Genomic DNA, 20,748 nt, shown 5'->3' on the forward strand with positions numbered 1-20,748 from the left:
GTGGGGGTGTGTGAGAAGCAACTGATGGATCTCTTTCACACACTGATGTTTCTCTCCCTCTCTTTCTCCCTGCCTCCCCCCTCTCTAAAAAGAAACAAAAATCTTTAATAAAAAAAAGTGTAGCTTCCCTCCCTTTAACAGCTTAATGTTTTTCAATTTTTTCCATTTACATTTTGACTCTTTGAATTCACTAATTTTAATAAGAAATGTACAGATATGATGAGAAAAATATAAACTAGCGAAACCCAAGAGGGAAAAATGGAGAAAAATACAAAACGACTGCATATATTTCTTAGCGAAAATACGGTATTCTATTACAGTACTATTATAATATTACTATTGTATTGTAATACTATTGCATATTTTTTTACCACAGTTTTCATGTAAGTGGGAATACTAGTTTTATAAAAACATTTAGCTTAATTTAGCCACAGGAGGGCAGTGTTTATCAAACAAAGTATCATTGCATTGGAACTGTTTATGGAACTACATAATTCAATTTTTAGAAACTATGACAATCTGAATAACTGCTCAGAAAAATTAAAATCAACACTAGCCAGAATTAAAGCATAATAAATTGTTTTCAAAAGCATGCCTAATGTATCTCTACTTACAGAATCTCACAGCCAGCTAGTAAAAAGGGTATAAAAATTGCACTTTGAATAAAGAATAATCTAGATAGTAAGATTTGAGCTTGACTCTAGCCTCAACAATACCAGTATTTCAATTACTGCTGCACTTATGAGTTCCTTCTAGATATGCACATATATATAAGAGCCTGCATTTTGTATAGCCTAGATAATTTTATCTTACATTTAAAATGTACAGAAAAAAACATGGAAATCTTTATAGATTAACTTCAGTGTTATATGGCTTATTCACTGTCCAAAAGCTTTAATTAGGTTAACCAATGTCACAGTAGTGAATGAGTTCACCCAGGAAATATGCAGAATGAGAAGTGATGACAGCCTATGCTACAGAACCAATACACCAATGTTTAAGAGTAAGAGAATAAAAACTAGCAAATAAACTAAGGAGTAGCCAGACAAACTGGGAAAAAGTCAGAACAACATGTGCTTCAGAAAAAACAAGAAGGATGAAGCAGTCAACAATGTCAAAAATGTCCTAGAAGTTGAAATAATTTCAAAATCCACTGTATTTAACTACGGGCTCTTTAATTAGCTTTACAAATTCCATTTAATCAGGAGCGAAGAAATCAAACTCGAGAGGGTTTACCACTGAATGAGAGGTCCAGAGGTGGCAACAGGGAGTTAACACGACTCCCAGAACACAAAGGAAATATGTAAAGGAATTTTGTTGGTCAAACAGATTTGAACAAGTTTCACTGGACAAGGATAAAAGGAGATGGAAGTAACCCTCACTATCCCAACTTTCCCCACCCCAGCACGAGAGGCAAATACAACAGATTCAGGTACATATGAGGGACAAATCCCTCATTATTCCAACTTGTGCTAATTTGACACTCAGAAACAAAACTAATTCAGAGGATGCAGTATCCCTCACCTACCAAATCCACTATACAAACACTCACAGTGTGAGCTCAGGAGCTGAACGGGTAACAGAAAGGAATAAATGGAATTCAGGCAGAAGAAATAACTAATAGAGCCAAATATTTGAAAAGGAAAAGAGGGAAAAAAAGACCTTACCTTGCTGCTTAGCAGTATCTCTTGATCACTACCTCTGTCCTGAGATGCACTTCTCTGTTCAGCTCCTGTGACACCAGACTCTCCTGGCTCCCCTTCTACCCCTCCAACAGCAACTTTTCTTTCTCCACAGTTTTAACATTGATCTTCCTCAGGATTCTCTTATCTCAATTTCTACTCTCCTTGGGCAATTCATTCTCCCGTGGTTTTAAGAATAATTACACTCCTACGGTAGCACTCTATACACCCCCAGTAGTGCTTATCACAATGTATTTATTATAATTCCATTTTAAATCATCTGTCCTGCCCGCTGGTACATAAGCTCCAGGAGGGCTGTAACCATCTGTCTGATTCATCAGGTACCCCTAGTGGCTACCTATGGCAGGCCTAAAATGTGTGAGGCTTGACCGATGGAATTAGGAACATGAGCTTTAGACAATAGAAAAAAATGCCTTTTATTTGTTTGTTTATTTTTTTTTAAACAAAAAAGATGACTGGTGAGTGCAATTGCAAATAGGTTTGTAGATTTAGGGGCAAAAGCTTGAATTTTTAAATTCAAATATATACTGAGAGACAGCTACAGAAAACCAGAGAGAAGATTACACAGGCTGACTTTATAAGCCCAAGGGTAATTTCACCTCAATTTTGAACAGCTCTATCAAGTCATTCTGATATAGTTCAGTCCTAGCTTAGATTTTTACCTGATTGTTCAACAAGTCTGAATATGATATGCAATATTGCCTAGTTCAAGCAACAACAAAAAAGTTCTCAAAATCTAATTTTCCTGGCCCTGGCTGCTTAGCTCAGTTGGTTAGAGCATTGTCCTGATAACGTCAAGGTTGTGGGTTTGATTCCCAGTAAGGGCACATACAAGGATCAACCAATGAATACATAAGTTAAAACAACAAATTAATATTTTCCTTTCCCTCTCTAAAATCAGTAGATAAAAAAACTTTTTTAAAGATAACCTAATTTCTCCCTGGCTGGTGTAGCTCAGTGGATTGAGTGCGGGCCTGCAAACCAGAGGATGGAGGTTTGACTCCCAGTGAGGGCACATGCCTGGGTTGCAGGCCAGTTCCCAGCAGGGGACCCACGAGGGACGATACACTGATATTTCTCTCCCTCTCTCCTTCCCTTCCCCTCTAAAGATAAATAAAATCTTAAAAAAGATAACCTAATTTCCCCCAAATTCTTAAGACTTGATAATAACATTTAATGTTAATCTAGCATTTAAGTGCCAGATACAGTTCCAAGTGCTTTACATGTATCAGCTCATTTCATCTTTACAATAAACTATAAGGTAGGTACAATCATGGCATTTTTTTTCAGATGTGAAAACAAGTCTCTTGACCACAGTCACATCACCTAATACGTGATGGAGAACAAGATTCTTTGCTCCTATGCCTCAGGCTACACACAGTCCCTTTTCCATCAGGTACACATCCACATGCTCCTAAAATTAATTGTTCCTTTCATGGACATTTACTAAGAAGTACTTAAGTGTCAAAAACGGGGGATACAAAAAATGAGTAAGAAACAAGCCCTACAGTTCACCACTTGGGTAGAAAGAAGGTGGGAGAAGGAAGAGACAACATGTATAATTTGAGAGGAAATACTAAGAAAACCACAGAAACAAATGGTAAAGAACCTTTAATTCTGCCTTCAATAGTTATGCAATATTTCAAATACAAAGGAAATTACAAACAATAAAACACCTTTTGGCCCAACTATTGGGTTGGCCAAAAAGTCCATTAGGTTTTTCCATTTGATGGCTCTACTGGCACTTAATTGCCTTTAACTTCATTCGAAACAATTTTGTCAGACTGTATTGTGACAGCTGTCATTATCAGCAAGCATTAAAAATAAAATCAGCCCTGGCTGGCATAGCTCAGTGGATTGAGTGTGGGCCTGTGAACCAAAAGGCTGCCGGTTCCATTCCCAGTCTAGGGCACATGCCTGGGTTGTAGGCCAGGTCCCCAGAAAGGGGGCATGTGAGAGGCAACCATACACTGATGTTTCTCTCTCTTTCTCTCCCTTCCCTTCTCCAAAATTAAATAAATAAAATATTTTTAAAAAATAATAAAATAAAATAAAAATTTGTGAATTTTTGTACAGCCATTTTAATATTGAAGATAGAAGAAAATATGCAACATTTTCAGTATATTATCTCAAAAAAGGTAAAAACACAACTGAAATGCAAAAAAATGATTTGTACTGTGTATGGAGAAGGTGCTATGAATGATCAAATGTGTCAAAAGTGGCTTGTGGACGTCCAGTTAAGATGGAGGCACGGGTAAACAGGGCTCACCTCCTCACACAACCACATCAAAATTACAACTAAAATATAGAACCATCACTCAGAACCACCAGAAATCAAGTTGAATGGAAGTTTGACAACTACGGAATTAAAGAAATAACACCCATCCAGACTGGTAGAAGGGGCAGAGCCCAGAAATGGTTGGTCCCACATCCATGTGTGGTAGATAAAAATTCAGGGGGTATCTCAGGAGCAAGGAGTTCCAACCCCATACCAGGTCCCCCAGCCCAGGGTTCCAGGGCCAGGAAGTTCATTCCCCATAACTTCTGGCTACAAAAACCAGTGGGGATTGAGTGGGTGGAAGAAACTTCTGGAGTCCCAGGCAGTTCCTCTTAACCCACACACGGACTTACTCAGACTCACTCCCTCTAGCTCCAGCACCAGGGTAGCAGTATGAATGGCACACAGGGAGAAAGTGAAGCATCTGGCATGAAGGCAAGAGCTAAGGGAAAAGCTTTCACCTAGGCAGAAAGGCAGGCAAAGGCTAAGACTCCAACCACCTGGCTAATATTATTTGCCCCACCCTGCAGATCCCCTGAGACTGTCCCATCTAACTCGCAGGCACACCCAAACTGTTAACTGTAACTTTTCCATATGAATGGAAAAGTCTTGGCTCATGCTTCACAACTTCCTAAATTCTAGGAAACAAGCAACAGGCTGCCTCAGTGAGTCCTCAGCCGCCCTACCTCTTACAAAGTGGCCCCAGGCCCAGCACAAGCAGTAGTCAGCCTAGATTCACGGTTTAGCTTCCCCTAGGAATCTCCGAGCACAGCACAAGTAGCAGCCATCTCAGATTGCTTTATAGCTCAAGCGGGGTGGCCCTGGGCAGAAGAAAAGAGGGGGCTGACCTTGGTCTGCACCACCTGGGAAATCCCAGAGCCTGTACACCCAATGGACAGCTACAGACCATGTCAGAGGACCACCACCCTGCCCTGCACAAATATTCCTCCACAAAAGGTGGAAGGTAGTGGACAGTGGTCAGAGCCAGTCCTTGCAGCAGCAGAATGTCTTAGGTAAATTCTTCCCATTGATCTACAAAACAACAAGAAGGCTCAACTACAAGAGGGTGCCAGGGCCAGTTAAAAAAAAATCTGTTTCCAATAGTGGTTTAAGTTCAATAAACAAAATAAAATAGGGTGATACCGTTTACATCGAATGCAAACAGATAATTCTGAGTAGTCAAGCCTTAATGACTACCCAACATTTAAGCTGAGAATGATGTGACAAACGGACAGGCATGGTAACAAGAGTGGACTTAATATGGAATGCTGGCCGTGTAAGAATAAACTAACGGTCTCAGTATCCTGCAACACACTCACACTGCTGCCAACACCCTACCTTTGCTCATACCACTCTCTGTATCTAATATAACTTCCCCACGAGTCATTCTATACCTGAAAGTCCATCTGTCACCTAAAAAAAAACAATTTTTTTCCCCCAAAAGTAGGAATGTTCAATTCCTTCAAGGGTTCAGTAAGACAGACATGCATACACTACAGCTGGGAAAGTAAACTGATAAACCTTTCTGAAAAGCAATTTGGTAACATGTAACTTTAAGGGTCTTCCAAAGACTGACATCCTCTTACCCAACAACTTTTCTTCCAGCCATCTATAAAGGCAAAGTAACAGAAATACATACAAGATCTAGGCATAAAGGTATTCACTGCAGTATTATTTGTAACAGTTATAAAAATAAATAAAAAAGTCCCAATATTAAGATAATAAATCAATTTAACTACCCTCCCAAAGAGATCTTTTAGATAAATAGCAAAGCAGAAACCATAAGCCTCTATCTTTATGGCCCTCCAATCAGACAATACATGAAACACAGAAAGAACCCAATAAATTATTTCTAAATTGTAAACAGTGATACATTATGTTGTCATTAAAGATATCTTTTAAGCAGAGTTTTCAATGATGAGGAAATGCTTATGATATACAAAAATCACATACAAAATTGAATACACAATAAGATTTCAATTGAGTAAATAACCAGAGAGATCCTTTTGTAGTTCGTGATGACTGCATGTTCACACTCTTGTGTTCAGATATGCCTCCCTCAAACCTCGTAATACATGGGCACATTACACATCTGAGATGAGTGAGTGAGTGAATGAGTGAGAGAGAGAGAGAGAAAGACAGACTGACTGAACAATCAACCGACCCTGGCTGTGTAAGTCAGTTACAGAACCATCCCAATATGCCAAAGTTGTGGGTTCAATCCCTGGTCAGGGCCCATATAAGAATCAAGAAATGAATGCATAAGTAAGAAGAAGGAAAGGGAAAAGAGAGAAAGGGAAGGCCAGACAGAAGAATTAGAAATAAATGCCAAAATGTTGATGATACTACATCAGATTAGAGCTATTAAAATATAAGCCAGGCCCACAGGACACAGAACTACCTTCAGGATTCCATGAACCTCTTTGGAATTACTTAGTGCTTTTATCTTTTCCTGGAAAAAGATCCACAGCTTTCATCAATTTCCAAAAGAGAACTCTGACTCCAAACAAGAATACTCCCCTATCTGGCAAAATCATGATAATTTTTTCCTGATCTTTACACTTTTGTTTTTAAACTTTCCACAACGCACATTAGCCAGATAATCAAGGAAAGGGAAAAGGGGCAATTAGGTAAAAGTGTCCACAGTTCACAAAAATAAACAATTAATCCCTAACAAAGAAAGCTAAAGGACCTGCTTATTAAACACATTTCCCTAAAACATTCCTATCAGCTCAAAGCATACCATTTTCATTTGTTTTAAATAACACTTCTAGCCCTGGCTGGTGCAATTCCCACCAGGGCACATGCCTAGGTTGTGGACCAGGTTCCCAGTAGGGGACGTGAAAGATGCAACAACACACTGATGTTTCTCTCTTCCTTTTTCTCCCCCCCCTTCCCCTCTCTATAAATAAATAAATAAACAAATCCTTTTATAAACAAACAAAGCTTCTAATTTGCCCAATTCTGATCCACACTGGAGGATCAATATTTTATACTGGGTCCAGCCAACAAAGGAGAAGCAATGGGTGTAGGAACCCTATTCTGGTAATGCCACTCTACAAATATAATTTATTACTATCACTAAAGAATTTCAATGTCTAAGCTAAAAGTGTAGGTTCTGAGTTCTACGGTTGTTTGGCCATTCCTGATTTTAAAATTTCCAATACAAGTGAGTTAAACCATATGCTAAAATAAAAGAGTTGGTATAGCCATCATAGATCTTAATTAAAGTTATGGTGTATCTCTCATCCCAACCTTCCCTCTACTACAATTCTCATTCATGATTATAAAAGAGAGTAAGAGCATATGAATAATAAAATCAGTAAGGTCGATTTCAAAGATAAATCACACTTAAATTGTTCAAAAAATTCTACATGTTTTCCCCACTAATGGAATGGGTGGAAAACCTCAATAAATACAAAAACCATATAAAGGGTTCAAATTTATGTTCTGATCATAATGCAATAAAAGCACACAGTACAAAAAAAAGTCTGAAAATTGTTTTTAATCCCCACACCCAAAAAATCTTGGACCAAGAAGGAAATAATATCTAGTGACAACTGAAGCAAATGAAAGGTATAATTATAGAAAAAAAAATTAGATGTTTCTTTTCTCTTAAACTACTTGATTATTTTACATATATAATGATGAACAAATATCTGTGCATCTCCTACCATTCCAAGTATTCTAAAACATATAAATTTATACTCTACTATGCTCAATATAAATTCAGATTCAATTCTACCACCTCTCAAAAATAATTCTCATGTATGCCTTTGGTAATGTACCTATCCTCAGTTCACTGATATATAAGTCTGGGGGGGGAATGCCCTTCCCCCCCAGACTTATATATCAATACTTGACCTTTTTTATGGGTATAGACCCCCCTGAAGACTATGATGACAGCATGAAGATTCTTCTCAGAAAAACATCTGTAATTTTTATGATTAGTGTCTGTGGGTTCACAGACCACATGAAGCCTAAGGTAGATCTGTGTTTTTAGCAACTTACCTACCATCAACATTCTTCTGGTTTAACGATCTTTTAGAGATCTAATCCCTCCACATTCAATCCATATAGTGGGAACCAACACCAGCAGCAACAGAGCATGAAACCCATTAGCACTTTTTAACCTCTTGGCCACAATAATTGGTTTAGAAGTTGACAGAACACTCAAATTAAGGCTAAAGGGACAAAAATAACAAGTAAGAGACATTTTCTGTCCCAGCAACTAATGGACTTTGAATGATGAAAGACTAAAGCTAACAGCTTTCTAACACCCCAAAGACAAACAAAAAGAAACAAAATAACCATGCCTGAAGCTCTTCCTCCAAATTTTTCAGTGACAAACCCATAAATTCCCTTTTCTCCCTTCCACCAGTTTAGGATAGGTTTTCTACCACTTGCAAAAAAAGTCTTGCAATAGACAGACCCTATTCCTTCCCTGGCTGGTGTGGCTCAGTGGATGGAGCACCAGCTTGCAAACCAAAGTGTCACCAGTTCGATTCCCAGTCAGGGCACATTCCTGGGTTGCGGGCCAAGGTCCCCAGTAGAGGGCACATGAGAGGCAACCACACACCTATGTTTCTCTCCCTCTTTCTCCCTCCCTTCCCTTCTCTCTAAAAATAAAAAGTTTTGCAGTTTTCTTATGAAATTAAACATACAGTTACCATATTACCCTGCAAGCCCACTCCTGCATATTTCTCCTAGAGAAATGAAAAGTTATGTTCAAAGGAAAATCTGCCCACAGATGTTTACTGCAGCTCCATTCTTAACTGCCAAAAACACAAACAACCTACATGTTCTTCAACAGTGAACAAACTATTATACACTGGTACAATGAACTACTTACTACTCTGCAATAAGTAAAGAATAAACTATTAATACACAAAACTTTAGTGAATCTCAAAAGCATTTAGCTGAATTAAAAAAACCAATCTTGGACTTCCAGGCAAGATGGTGGTGTACGCAGACGTGGGTAGCCTCTTTCCACAACTACATCAAAATTACAACTAAAATATAGAACAGCCATCACTCAGAAACATCAGAAATCAAGTTGAATGGAAGTCTGACAACTGCAGAATTAAACTACACCCATCAAGACTCGTAGGAGGGACACAGACACAGATTGGGCTGGTCCCTTACCCACATGTGGTCAATAAAAATTCAAGAGGGCTATCTCAGGAGCAAGGAGGCCCAAACCAGGCCCCCCAGCCCAGGGTTCCAGGAAGATAAGTCCCCACAACTTCTGGCTGCCAAAACCAACAGGGACTGAATCAGTGGAGGAAACTCCTGGAGCACAAAGGAAGTTCCTCTTAAAGAACCCACACATGGATTCACCTACTCAGACTCACTCCCTCTGAGCTCCAGCACCAGGGCAGCAGTTTGAAAGGCAGCAGTGGCATAAAGGGAGGAACTAAAATGTCTGGCCCAAGGCCAGCAGAGGCTAATGTGCCTCTTCTAAACACTTGCCAACACAGCCGGCAAGCTGGTGCCATATCTGAGACTCCATCAACCTGGCTAACACTGTTGGACCAGCCTTGGAGATCCCCAGAGACTCTGCCCCACCCGACTTATGAGCTGACTCAAGCAGCTTTTCCATATGCATGGCTAGTCTTGGCTCATCCTTCACAACTTCCTAAATTGTATCAAACAAGCAACAGCTGGACTCTGTGAGCCCCAGGCATAGTACTGATCCACAGCTGGGCTTCACATGGAAATACCCAAGCCCAGCAGAAGCAGCAGCCATCTCAGATTGCATTATAACTCAGGAAGGGCCACCTTCCCCAACCCAACTCCTGGAAAAACACTGGCGGGGGCTGACCCTTGGCCTGTATCACCCTGGAAATCCCCAGGGCCAGTGCACCCAATGGACAACACCATCACCCCGCCCCTGCGAGATTAATCCTCCACAGAGGATAGAGGTTGGTGGTCAGTGGTGACAGCCACTCCTTGCAGCTGACTGGCCTGGGTAAATACCTCCCACTAATCTGCCAATAGCAACTAAGGTCCAACTACAAGAAGAGAGTGTACTCAGCCCACAGAGCAGGTGCAGCTCAAATACACAGCTTGGGTGACAGTGGAGACTGTGCCATCCCCTGGACCCTACAGGACATCTAGTACATTAAGACACACAATCAAGACTCAGAGTCAAAGCAGCTGTATCTAATACATAGAAACAAACACAGGAAGGCTGCCAAACTAAGGACACAAAGAAACACAGCCCAAATGAAAGAACAAATCAAAACTTCAGAAAAAGAGCTAAACAAAATGGAGACAAGCAATCTATCAGATGCAGAGTTCAAAACACAGATTATAAGGAAGCTCAAAGAATTTAGTGAGGACCTCAATGGCATAAAAAAGATCTAGTCAGAAATGAAGGATACACTAATTGAAATTAAAAAACAATTTAGAGGAGTACAGTAGATGAAGCCAAGATTCAAATTAGTGATATGGAACAAAAGGAAGCAAAAAACCATGAGTGGGGAAAAAAATCCTCCCCAAAACGAAGACAGGATAAGCAGCCTTTAGGACAATTTCAAGAGGGCCCAACATTCTCATCATACAGGTGGGTGCCAGGAGAAGAAAAAGAGCAAGAAAGTGGAAATCTATTTGAAAAAATAATAAAAGGAAACTTCTCTAATTTGGTGAAGGAAACAGACATGAAGGCCAGGAAGCACAGAGTACTAAATAAGATGGATACAAAGAGGTCTATTCCAAGATACATCATAATTAAAATGCCAAAGATTAAAGATAAAGAGAGGATCTTAAAAGCAGCAAGAGAAAAGAAGTTACCCACCAAGGAGTTCCCATAAGACTGTCAGCAGATTTCTCAAAAGAAAGTTTGCAGGCTAGAAGGGATTGGCAAGAAATATGCAAAGTCATGAAAAGCATGGACCTGCAGCCAAGATTGCTCTATCCAGCAAAGCTATCATTTAGAATCAGAGGACAGATAAAGATATTCCCAGATAAGAAGAAACTAAAGGAGTTCATCATCACCAAACCATTACTATAAGTTAAAGGTACTTATTAAGAAAAAGAAGACCAATAAAATGCAATAAGTACAAATCAACATTTGAATCTAAAAAACAAATTAAGCAAAACAAGGAGGGCCCTGACTGGTGTAGCTCAGTGGATTGAGCACGGGCCTGTGAAACAAAGCGTCACCGGTTGGATTCCTAGTCAGGGCACATGCCTGGGTTGCAGGCCAGGACACATGAGAGGCAACCACACATTGATGTCTCTTTCCCACTCTTTCTCCTTCCCTTCCCCTCTCTCTAAAAATAAATAAATAATTTATTAAAAGACAAGGAGAGTCAGGATTATGAAAATAAAAAGCATTTTGATGGTTGCCAGATTTTGGGGGGATGGGGGGCGGAGGGAGAGAGAAATGGGTTAAGAGGTGAGGGGATTAATAAGTACAAATAGGGAGTTACAGAATAGCCATGGGGATGTAAAGTGCAGTATAGGAAATGGAGTAGCCAAAGAACTTACATGCATGTCCCCACGGTCATGAACAATGGTGGTGAGGTTGCCTGAGGGAATTTGGGATGCTGAGTGAAGGGGGAGCAAAGGGGAAAAAAAACAGGACAACTTCAATGACATAATCAATCAAATTTTAAAAAGAAACAAACCACGCCCTGGCTGGTGTGGCTCAGTGGACTGAGTGCCAGCCTGCAAACCAAAGGGTTGCCAGCTTGAGTCCCAGTTAAGGCACACACCTGGGTTGCAGGCCAGGTCCCCAGTGGGGGGGGGGGGGGGGTGCAAGAGACAACCACACACTGTTTCTCTCCTCTTTCTCTCTCCCTTACCCTCTCTAAAAATAAGTGAATAAAAAAAAAAGAAACCAGTCTCAAAAAGTTATACATTATATGATTCCATTTATATGACATTCTCAGAAAGGCAAAATATAGTGATGAAGAACTTATCAGTGGTCAACAAGGGATGGGGGAAGTGGAGGGTGACATAGCAGGTTGGCATTAGAGCTTTTTGGCTGTATCTGACTGTCATGGTGGTGGTTATATGTGTTAAATTCACACAACTGTTTAACAAAAAGGTCAAATTTTATTTATGTTAATCTTTAAATTAAAAAAATTTTATATCCAAAATATTGAGGTGAGATAATAGGTGTTTATGTAAGTAGGAAAAGACAAGATAGTCACTACAGCATTAAAATGTTCATTTTTAATTATTTAACTTTCTTAATACTGTTGGACATTTATGACACAGCTGTATAATGGAATACTGTTCAGCCATTCTAAATGGGCTATTAGCAACCCTGTCCAGGTAACTCGGTAGGTTAAAGCTTCATCCCAATACACCAAGGTTGTGGGTTCAATCCCCAGTTAGGGCACATAAAAGAATCAAACGATGAATGAATAAATGGAACAACAAATTGTTTCTGTTTCTCTCCCTCTCTCTCTAAAAATCAATAAAATTTTTTTTGAAATTTTAAGAAGGGTTACTAGCAAAACCAGCAAATGACATAAAATACATTTTTAAACTTTTAAATTAATTTTAGAGAGAGATAGGGAGTGTGAAGGGTGGGGGGTTGAGAGAATCATCAATTTGTTCTCCCATTTACGGATACACTCATTGGTTGATTCTTATATGTATCCTGACCAGGGATTGAACCCACAACCTTGACTATCTGGAAGACATGCTGAGCTACTACAGGCCAGGATGCGTAAAATCCTCTTTAATACATAAAAAAGCAGCCCTGTCCAGTGTGGCTCAGTTGATAGGAACACCATCCTGTATCCGAAGGGTTGCGGATTCAATTCCTGGTCAAGGCACATACCTAGGTTGTGGTCCAATCCCTGGTCCGGGCACATACAACCCCGGGCGCATATGGGAGGCAAGCAATCGATGTTTCTCTCTCTCCCCCTTCCTCTCTCTCTAAAAGCAATGAAAAAAAATGTCCTCAGGTGAGGAGTAAAAAAGAAAAAAAGAAGAGATTACAACTACACAGAAAACTGTATCAAAGACTAGAAAGAAATATCCTAAAATGTTAAGCTATATTGTAGCAGATGGTAGTAATTTTTCCCTCCATTTACAATCAATTTAATTTCTATAATTTAAATAATTGATGAAATTTCTTGAAGAGGAGAAACCCTATGTTACATTTTACTATAACTAAATTCAACATTAATAGAGCAAAAAACTAACACACTAGCCCTGGCTGGTTTAGCTCAGTGGATTGAGCACAGGCCTGCGAACCAGAGGATAGTGGTTCGATTCCCAGTCAGGGCACATGCCTGGGTGCAGGCCAGTTCCCAGCAGGGGACCCACAAAAGGCAACTATACACTGATATTCTCTCCCTCTCTCCTTTCCTTCCCTTCTAAAAATAAATAAATTTTTAAAATCTTTAAAAAAATGTTTAAAAAAACTAACACACTAATCCTAACTTAGAAACAAAATTCACAAACACTAAAGTGAAATAAATCTATAAATTGTAAAGCCTCATCTAGGTCATTAATGAGAGAGACAATCAACAAAAATGTTTGATTACAGAATAAGAAAATATCTTAAAATGATACAAAGTAGACAGAAGCCATTCACAAATTTCAGTGTCCACAGCAAAGGAAAACATCAACAAAATAAAAACCCCCACAGATTGGGAAAACATATTCACTGATACATCTGCTAATGGGTTAATATCCAAAATTTATAAAGTAGGACTTACAAAACTCAACACCAAAAAAAAACCCAATTTAAAAAATGAGCCAAAGGACCTGAACAGACACTTCTCTAAAGAGGACATACAGATGGCCAAAGGACATATAAAAAGATACTCGATGTCACTAATCATCACAGAGATATACAAATTAAAACCACAATAAGATATCTCGTATCTGTTAGAATGCCTCTCAATAAATCAACCAACAAAAAGAGCTACAAGGATGTGGAGAAAGGGGAACCCTTTTGCACTGTTGGTGGGAATGCAGATTGGTCCAGCCACTGTGGAAAGGAGTACAGAGATACCTCAAAAACTTAAAAATGGATCTGTCTTTTGATCCAGCAATCACTTCTGGGAATATATTCAAAGAAACCCAAAACACTAATTGGGAAAAACATAAGCATCTGTATGTTCATTGCAGCATTATTTAAAATTGCCAAGGTACAGAAGCAGACCAAGTGTCCATCAGTAGATGAGTGGATGAAACAACCACGGGGACATTCACACAATGGAATACTACTCGGCTGTAAGAAAAAAGAAAATTTTACCCTTTGAGACAGCATGGATGGACATGGAGAACATTATGCTAAGTGAAAGAAGCCAGTCAGAGAAAGATGAATACCCCAACATTTCACTCATATGTAGGATCTAATGAACAAAGTGAACTAACAAAATAGAGACAAACTCATAAAGAGCAGGATGACAGCTAAGGGGGGTTGGGGATGGAGGAAGTGAACAAAAAGGAAACTCGTGGACATGGACAACACCAGAGTGACTGCTGGGGGAAGAGGAGTATAAGGACTAAATGGTAAAGTAAAAATACAATAAAATTATTTTTAGAAAAACAAATTTCAGTGTCTTAAGACAGGCAAATTCAAATTGCAAGTATGCTCATACAACTTTAAGATCAGCACTAAAGCATAAAACTTAAATATATATTTTTAAAGATCGTATTTTTTTAGAGAAAGGGGAAGGGAGGGAGAAAGAGGGACAGAAACATTGATTGGTTGCCTCACGCACACTTTGAACTGGGTGCCTGGCCCACAACCCAGGCATGTGCCCTGACTGTGAACTAACTGAACTGGCAATCTTTTGGTTCACAAGTTAGGACTCAATCCACTGAGCCACACTAGCAAGGAATAAAACTTAAATATACTTATAGACAAATTTCAGAATCTTTTAAATTAATATACAAATTCCTGGTGGGAGGGCCACAAGAAGTCTAGCTTGAGAAACATTTTCATTAAGCCTTTTTCATTTGCTACCTCTTGATTGCTAAAAAACAGACCTGAAAAATAAATACGAAGCAATACTAAATGAAAGACTGGAAAAGCTGCCCTTCACGCCCCCACATCTGTTCTAAAGTGTGACTTTCATATCACAAATCTGTAATAGAAAGTTTTCTCCTGGCAAAATGTCCTTAATTTTTATCAGAAATAAATATATTAATATTTAATGGTGTTTTCAAAGCATCACGGAACCCAGAGCCACTGTGGTACAACTCCAGCAACCAACATTCACATAAAATACAGTACGAATGGTTCTGCCTAAAGTTGTACAACACAAGCCCTGAATGCGTCTACCACCCAAACAAACCTGAAAACCAACAGAAGACAGTGGTATGGAAAGAACAGTGATACAGGTAATCAAAGAAAAATCAACATGAGATGAAATAACTAGGGAAATAATTTTGTTTTCTTTTTTCCTTTCAAGAATGGTAGAATTTTATTGTTGAAGTGTGAAAACTTCAGGAGACTGCCAGAAGTTAAGACTTTTCTGTTGGAGAGCTAAAATGGGTATAGGTAGAATAAGAAAAAAAATGAGAGAAATTTGAATGACATGGGGGGGGGGAAGCACATAACCTCTCCCACCTTTTTTAAAAATTGATTTTAAAGAGAGAGAAGAGGGCAGGAACAGAGAGAAAGAAACATCGATTTGATGCTCCACTGATCTATGCATTCCCCAGTTGATTCTTATGTGCCCTGACCTGGGCTAGAACCAACACTCTTGGTGTATAAGGACAATGCACTAACCAAATGAGCTTTCTGGCCAGAGCCCCCTCCCACCCTTTCATTATTTTAGAGGGAGGGGAGGGAGAAACATTCATCGCTTGCCTCCTCCATGCCACCAACCTGGCCCACCCTGATTAGGAATCAAACCAATGGCCTTAAATGCTCAACCCACTAAGTCACACCCAATACCTCCTCCTACCCTTTTAATGCAGGAGTCCTACTCTAACATCCTAATCTCTCTACAGGTAGACTCTTCAGCCCGCTACAATAAATCCCACAAATGGCCCAATCAGACTGAAACAAAAAATGTTACCTCCTACATAAAAACTCTCTACGAACCTTAGGATAAAAATACTTGCCAGCCCAACTTCTTTAACTCTCCACATTTTGGCACCAACCTACTTTTTCTGGCCTTTTTCACTACACTGCACAATACTCAAAGGTAAATTAGTCATGCATCAAACATACCCTGCATGTTTCAGTCTTCTCTCTTTTCAGTTCTTCCCTCTGCTGGGAATGCCCTTGCACATACTCACTTGTAAACGTTTTATATCCACCAACCCTGACTACCCAGGTCAAACCTCTAATACCAACCCTGAAACAGTCCCCCTTCACCAAATTTAGTATTACTACTAGCTTGCTATGATATAGCCCCAACAACACACATTTACTTTGTGATTATGTTTTATTATGATACTTAGGTGAAAACAACACAGATTTATCTCAGTATGTATACGGATTCTAGACATGGGTTAACAGGGTCTTCTGCTTAGGGGCTCACTAGACTGAAATCGAAGTTTCAGCTGCAGCCCTGGCTGGTGTAGCTCAGTGGATTGAGCGCAGGCCTGCGAACCAAAAGATCGTGGTTTGATTCCCAGTCAGGGCACATGCCTGGGTTGCAAATCAGTTCCTAGCAGGAGCCAGTTCCCAGCAGGGGACACACAAGAAACAACCATACATTGATTATTTCTCTCCCTCTCTCCTTCCCTTCCCTTCTAAAGATAAATAAATAATTTTTTTTTTTTTAAGTTTCAGCTGCAGACTCTGGCCACATAGCTCAGTTGGTCAGAGCATCATCCCAATAAGGCAAGGCTGAGGGTTCAATCCCCAATCAGGGCTCACACAAGAATCAACCATTGAGTGCATAAATGGGTATAAGAGCAAATTGACGTTTCTCTTTTCTAAAATCAATAAATAAAATTTAAAAAATAAAGTGGGGCCAAGGGGTATGAGGTGTAAAATAAACTCTACTCAAAAAACAAGTTTCAGCAGTAACTGAAATTATCTGAGGTTTCAGGTTCTTTTCTGAACTTACTACCAAGCTTACTTGTTGACAGGTTTCAGTCCCTTTCTGTTTTGCTGGCTCTTGGCCAGAAGTCACTCAGCTCCCAGAGGCTACCTGCCATCCCTTGCCACATGGCCTTCTCCACAGGCAGTTCCCAAGGTGTGAGTCAAGAGGACATGACCTGATGCAAAATCTCCTAAAGCAGGACAGGTGGGTTCCCAAATTTGTCTACAGCTAATTTAAGTTTCTGTGTGGTTATACATTGACCTTTCAGAAAAGTGGCAAATGGTATCCCTGAGGTTAAAAGGCTTTTTGTTAGAACTGTCTCAAACCTCCGCGATTCTTTGCTAAGAAATAATAGTTTACAATATATTTGTAAACTATTACAAACTATTACAATAGTTTACAATAAAACTTTACAATATATAGTTTCCCTATTCAGAAACACAAATGATCTACATTTATTAATTTTTCAACAATATTCACAACATACTAGTCACTAATAAAGAACTTTTCAGCCCTGGCTGGTGTGGCTCAGTGGATTGTTGGGCTGTGAACCTGTGATTCAATCAATTCCCAGTCTAGGGCACATGCTTGGGTTGCGGACCAGGTACCCAGTAGGGGGGCACAGGAGAGGCAACCACACAATGATGTTACTCTCCCTTTCTACCTCCTTTCTCTCTCCCTTCCCATCTCCCTCAAAATAAGTAAAATCATTAAATAAAAAGGAAACTTTTCATACATTCTCAACTAATCACCTAACATCCCAAATGGTATAAGTTCTACTATTATCTGAAGTTGAGGTAACTGAGAAAGCTGAATGTAAATCCTTACAACTCCAAAAGTGGTCCTAGACTAAAGCACCAGCATTACCTGGGAACTTGTTAGAAATGTATAATCTCTGGCTACACTGCAGACTTCCTGAATAAAAGTCTGCATTATAACAAAGCTCTCCAGATGATTCTCATACACATTAATGTTTGTGCACTGGTGTAAGTAACCTGTCCAAGCTGACACAGTAAACAGTAGTAATGGAATCAAATCCAGATTGTTAAGGTTATTCCCAAGTTGCTATTCAAAATAGTCCTTTATTCCCCATTATGTCTTTAATGGGTAACTAATGATATATATGAAATTTTTTTCTATTATCTTTTTCTTGTGATCTGTCTTTCTTACACCTCTTTCTCTCTCTTTTACACATAAAAAAAAACCTTTCCTAACATATTAATATATTTCATGGCACCATCAGTTTAATTTTATGAAATTTGTCAGAATTACCCAAACCATATAGAAAACTAATCACTATAATTCAACAGCAATACATTTAAATTTTTACACTGTAATTAAGAAATAAGTCACACCCTTAAGCTCTTTATTTGAAACTGAATATGGCTAAGCCAACTACTGAATAATTCAGATATCAGGTTAAAGACTCAGGATAATTTAGGCCATCCCAAGCTGTGAATTCCAATGAAAGTCCATTCTAAATGTAGTATCAACTGCTAAGAGTCAGCAAACAAAAAAACTTCCAAATGAAAAGTCTTCCACAATACAATTTTTACCAACAGATGGATCAAATTACCCAGAAGACACTACAATTAATAAGGTTTACAATGTCCCCTGATGTCCAGGACCAAGTATACATGTATTGTCCATTAACCAATTTCAGTTTGGTCAAGCAAGATCAGAAGTTAAGAATTATCCCCAAAATTTCCCAATGCCCAAACTCTAAGGGATTTTTGGAGGCAAATATCCAGGTGTGTCTTGAAATAATTTTCTTTCACAAACAAGAGCGAGATACTCAACCTGTTTTCCTGGCAAACCACACTTAAAATAGTTGACTTTATTCAAATGTGCTCTCTTGAAAATGAGAACAATGTCTCCTTTTACACCTCCACTTAAAAGACTAAAAAAAAAATTTAGCACTCATACGCAAGAAAATGAATTAAGCTCTACAGGTAGACACTTAAAACTCTGCCTTCAAGGAGCATAATTTTACTGATACATAAGCTGAGTTTCCTCTTACTTCTCCACAATAAATATGTACTTTATTTAGGGAAGATACAGATATACACCTTCAGGGCAAAACATTTTTTTTAAAAGCACTCAATTTACAATCTTCAATTGGGAAAAACTTTTCTTTTTTTTTTAAGATTTTATTTATTTATTTTTAGAGAGGGGGACGGAGGGAGAAAGAGAGGGAGAAAAACATTGGCCTGCAACCCAGGTATGCGCTCTGACCGGGAATCAAACCTGCAACCTTCGGATTTGCAAGCCAGCACTCAATCCACTGAACCACACCAGCCAGGGCTGGAAAAACTTTTCTTAATAGGACTCAAAACCTAGAAAAGCACAAAAGGTAAAGACTGATAAACTTGTTTACATTAAGAATGTATAAATTAAGTCAAAGACAAAAATGGGTACAGATATGCAACACAAGTAACAAAGGGCAAGTTTCCTTAATCTATAAAGCACTCTTAGATATTAGAATGAAAAAGACCAGGAAGCAAAAATAAATAAAGAACACAAATGGACAAGTGAAAAATACACAAATAGTAAGTGTAAGAAGTTACTTCGTACCTGCACTATCAATAAGAACAGCCACAAGACAAATGTGGTATTTAAACTTTCAATAAAATTTAAAACTCAGTTCCTCAATCACACGAGCCACACTTCAAGTGCTCAATGTTTACATGTGACGAGTAGTTACTGTGTTGAATGGAACAGATATAGAACATTCCCATCAAGTTCTAATGAACAAAAGAAATGCTTTGTTAATATATCAAAATGGCTAAGTGTAAAGAGTAATATCTTCCTTGAGTTACAGACAAAAGTGGGAAGAAACAAGAACTCCCAAATTTTTGAAGGGGAAATAGAAATTGGCACAAATTCAAGTTTACAAATTCATAATCTTAACTAGCCCATCCATACAGATACACATATACACGCAATATATATACATGCATGTATACCCCAATGTATACAGTTAAGCATTTGTTACAGGGGGGATGGACTATAAATAACCTGTGATGTCAAATAATCAAGAGTTGATTTTTTATATGATAATACATCCAAAAACAATGGAATATTAAGAAACCATTTGAAAAAAATGAGACACATACATGTAAGTAATGGCATTAAAAAGACATCCATGAGCCCTGGCTGGTGCAGCTTAGTGGATTGAGCACAGGGTGCAAACCAAAGGGTCGCCAGTTCCATTCCCATTCAGGGCACATGCCTAGGTTGCAGGCCGGGTCCCAGGTACTGGGCACATGAGAAGCAACCACACATTGATGTTTCTTTCCCTCCCTCTCCTTCTCTTACATTCTCTCTAAAAATGAGTAAGTAAAATATTTTTTAAAAAAGACATCCATGATATTCATAAAGTAAGCAAGTTGCAGCCCTAGCTGGGTGGCTCAGCTGGTTGGAGCACCACCCCACACAACAAAAGGATTCAGGTTTGATTCCCAGTCAGGGCCACATGCCTAGGTTGCAGGTTCAATCCCTGGTTGGGGTACACACAAGAGGCAACTGATCAACGTTTTTCTCTTACATCAATATTTGTTTCTCTTCCTCCTTCCCTCTCTCTGTAAAACTGATAAAAATATCCTTGGGTGAGGACTGAGAGAAAGAGAGAAGAAAGGAGAAGCAAGGGAAGGAAGGAGAGAAGGAGAGGAAGGAAGAAAAGCAGGCAGGCAGGTCTTGGGAGGGAGAAAGCATGAAAGGAAGGGAGGGGGGAATATAGGTATACCATACATGTTTATGCATATTTCCATATAGAGTTAAAAGT

At 39.0% G+C, this 20,748-nt stretch overlaps 1 protein-coding gene and 1 pseudogene across 4 annotated transcripts in view; one reads left to right on the forward strand and one right to left on the reverse strand.

Moving 5' to 3' along the window:
* ASXL2 (ASXL transcriptional regulator 2) overlaps positions 1-20,748 on the reverse strand; it is a 120,557-nt gene that overhangs the window by 93,559 nt on the left and 6,250 nt on the right. The window contains exon 2 of one of the 4 annotated variants that reach the window (XM_053667115.1): positions 12,782-12,879. The exons of the other annotated variants lie outside the window; for them this stretch is intronic. The gene's annotated coding sequence lies outside the window, so the exon portion shown is untranslated. The remainder of the gene's footprint in view (positions 1-12,781; positions 12,880-20,748) is intronic. 4 annotated transcript variants of the gene reach the window in all.
* On the forward strand, positions 5,982-6,079 carry LOC128627731 (uncharacterized; annotated as a pseudogene).

This window comes from Artibeus jamaicensis, unplaced genomic scaffold (genome assembly GCF_021234435.1).
Source record: "Artibeus jamaicensis isolate MK-2021 breed Jamaican fruit bat unplaced genomic scaffold, CSHL_Jam_final contig_465, whole genome shotgun sequence".
Taxonomy (NCBI): Eukaryota; Metazoa; Chordata; class Mammalia; order Chiroptera; family Phyllostomidae; genus Artibeus; species Artibeus jamaicensis.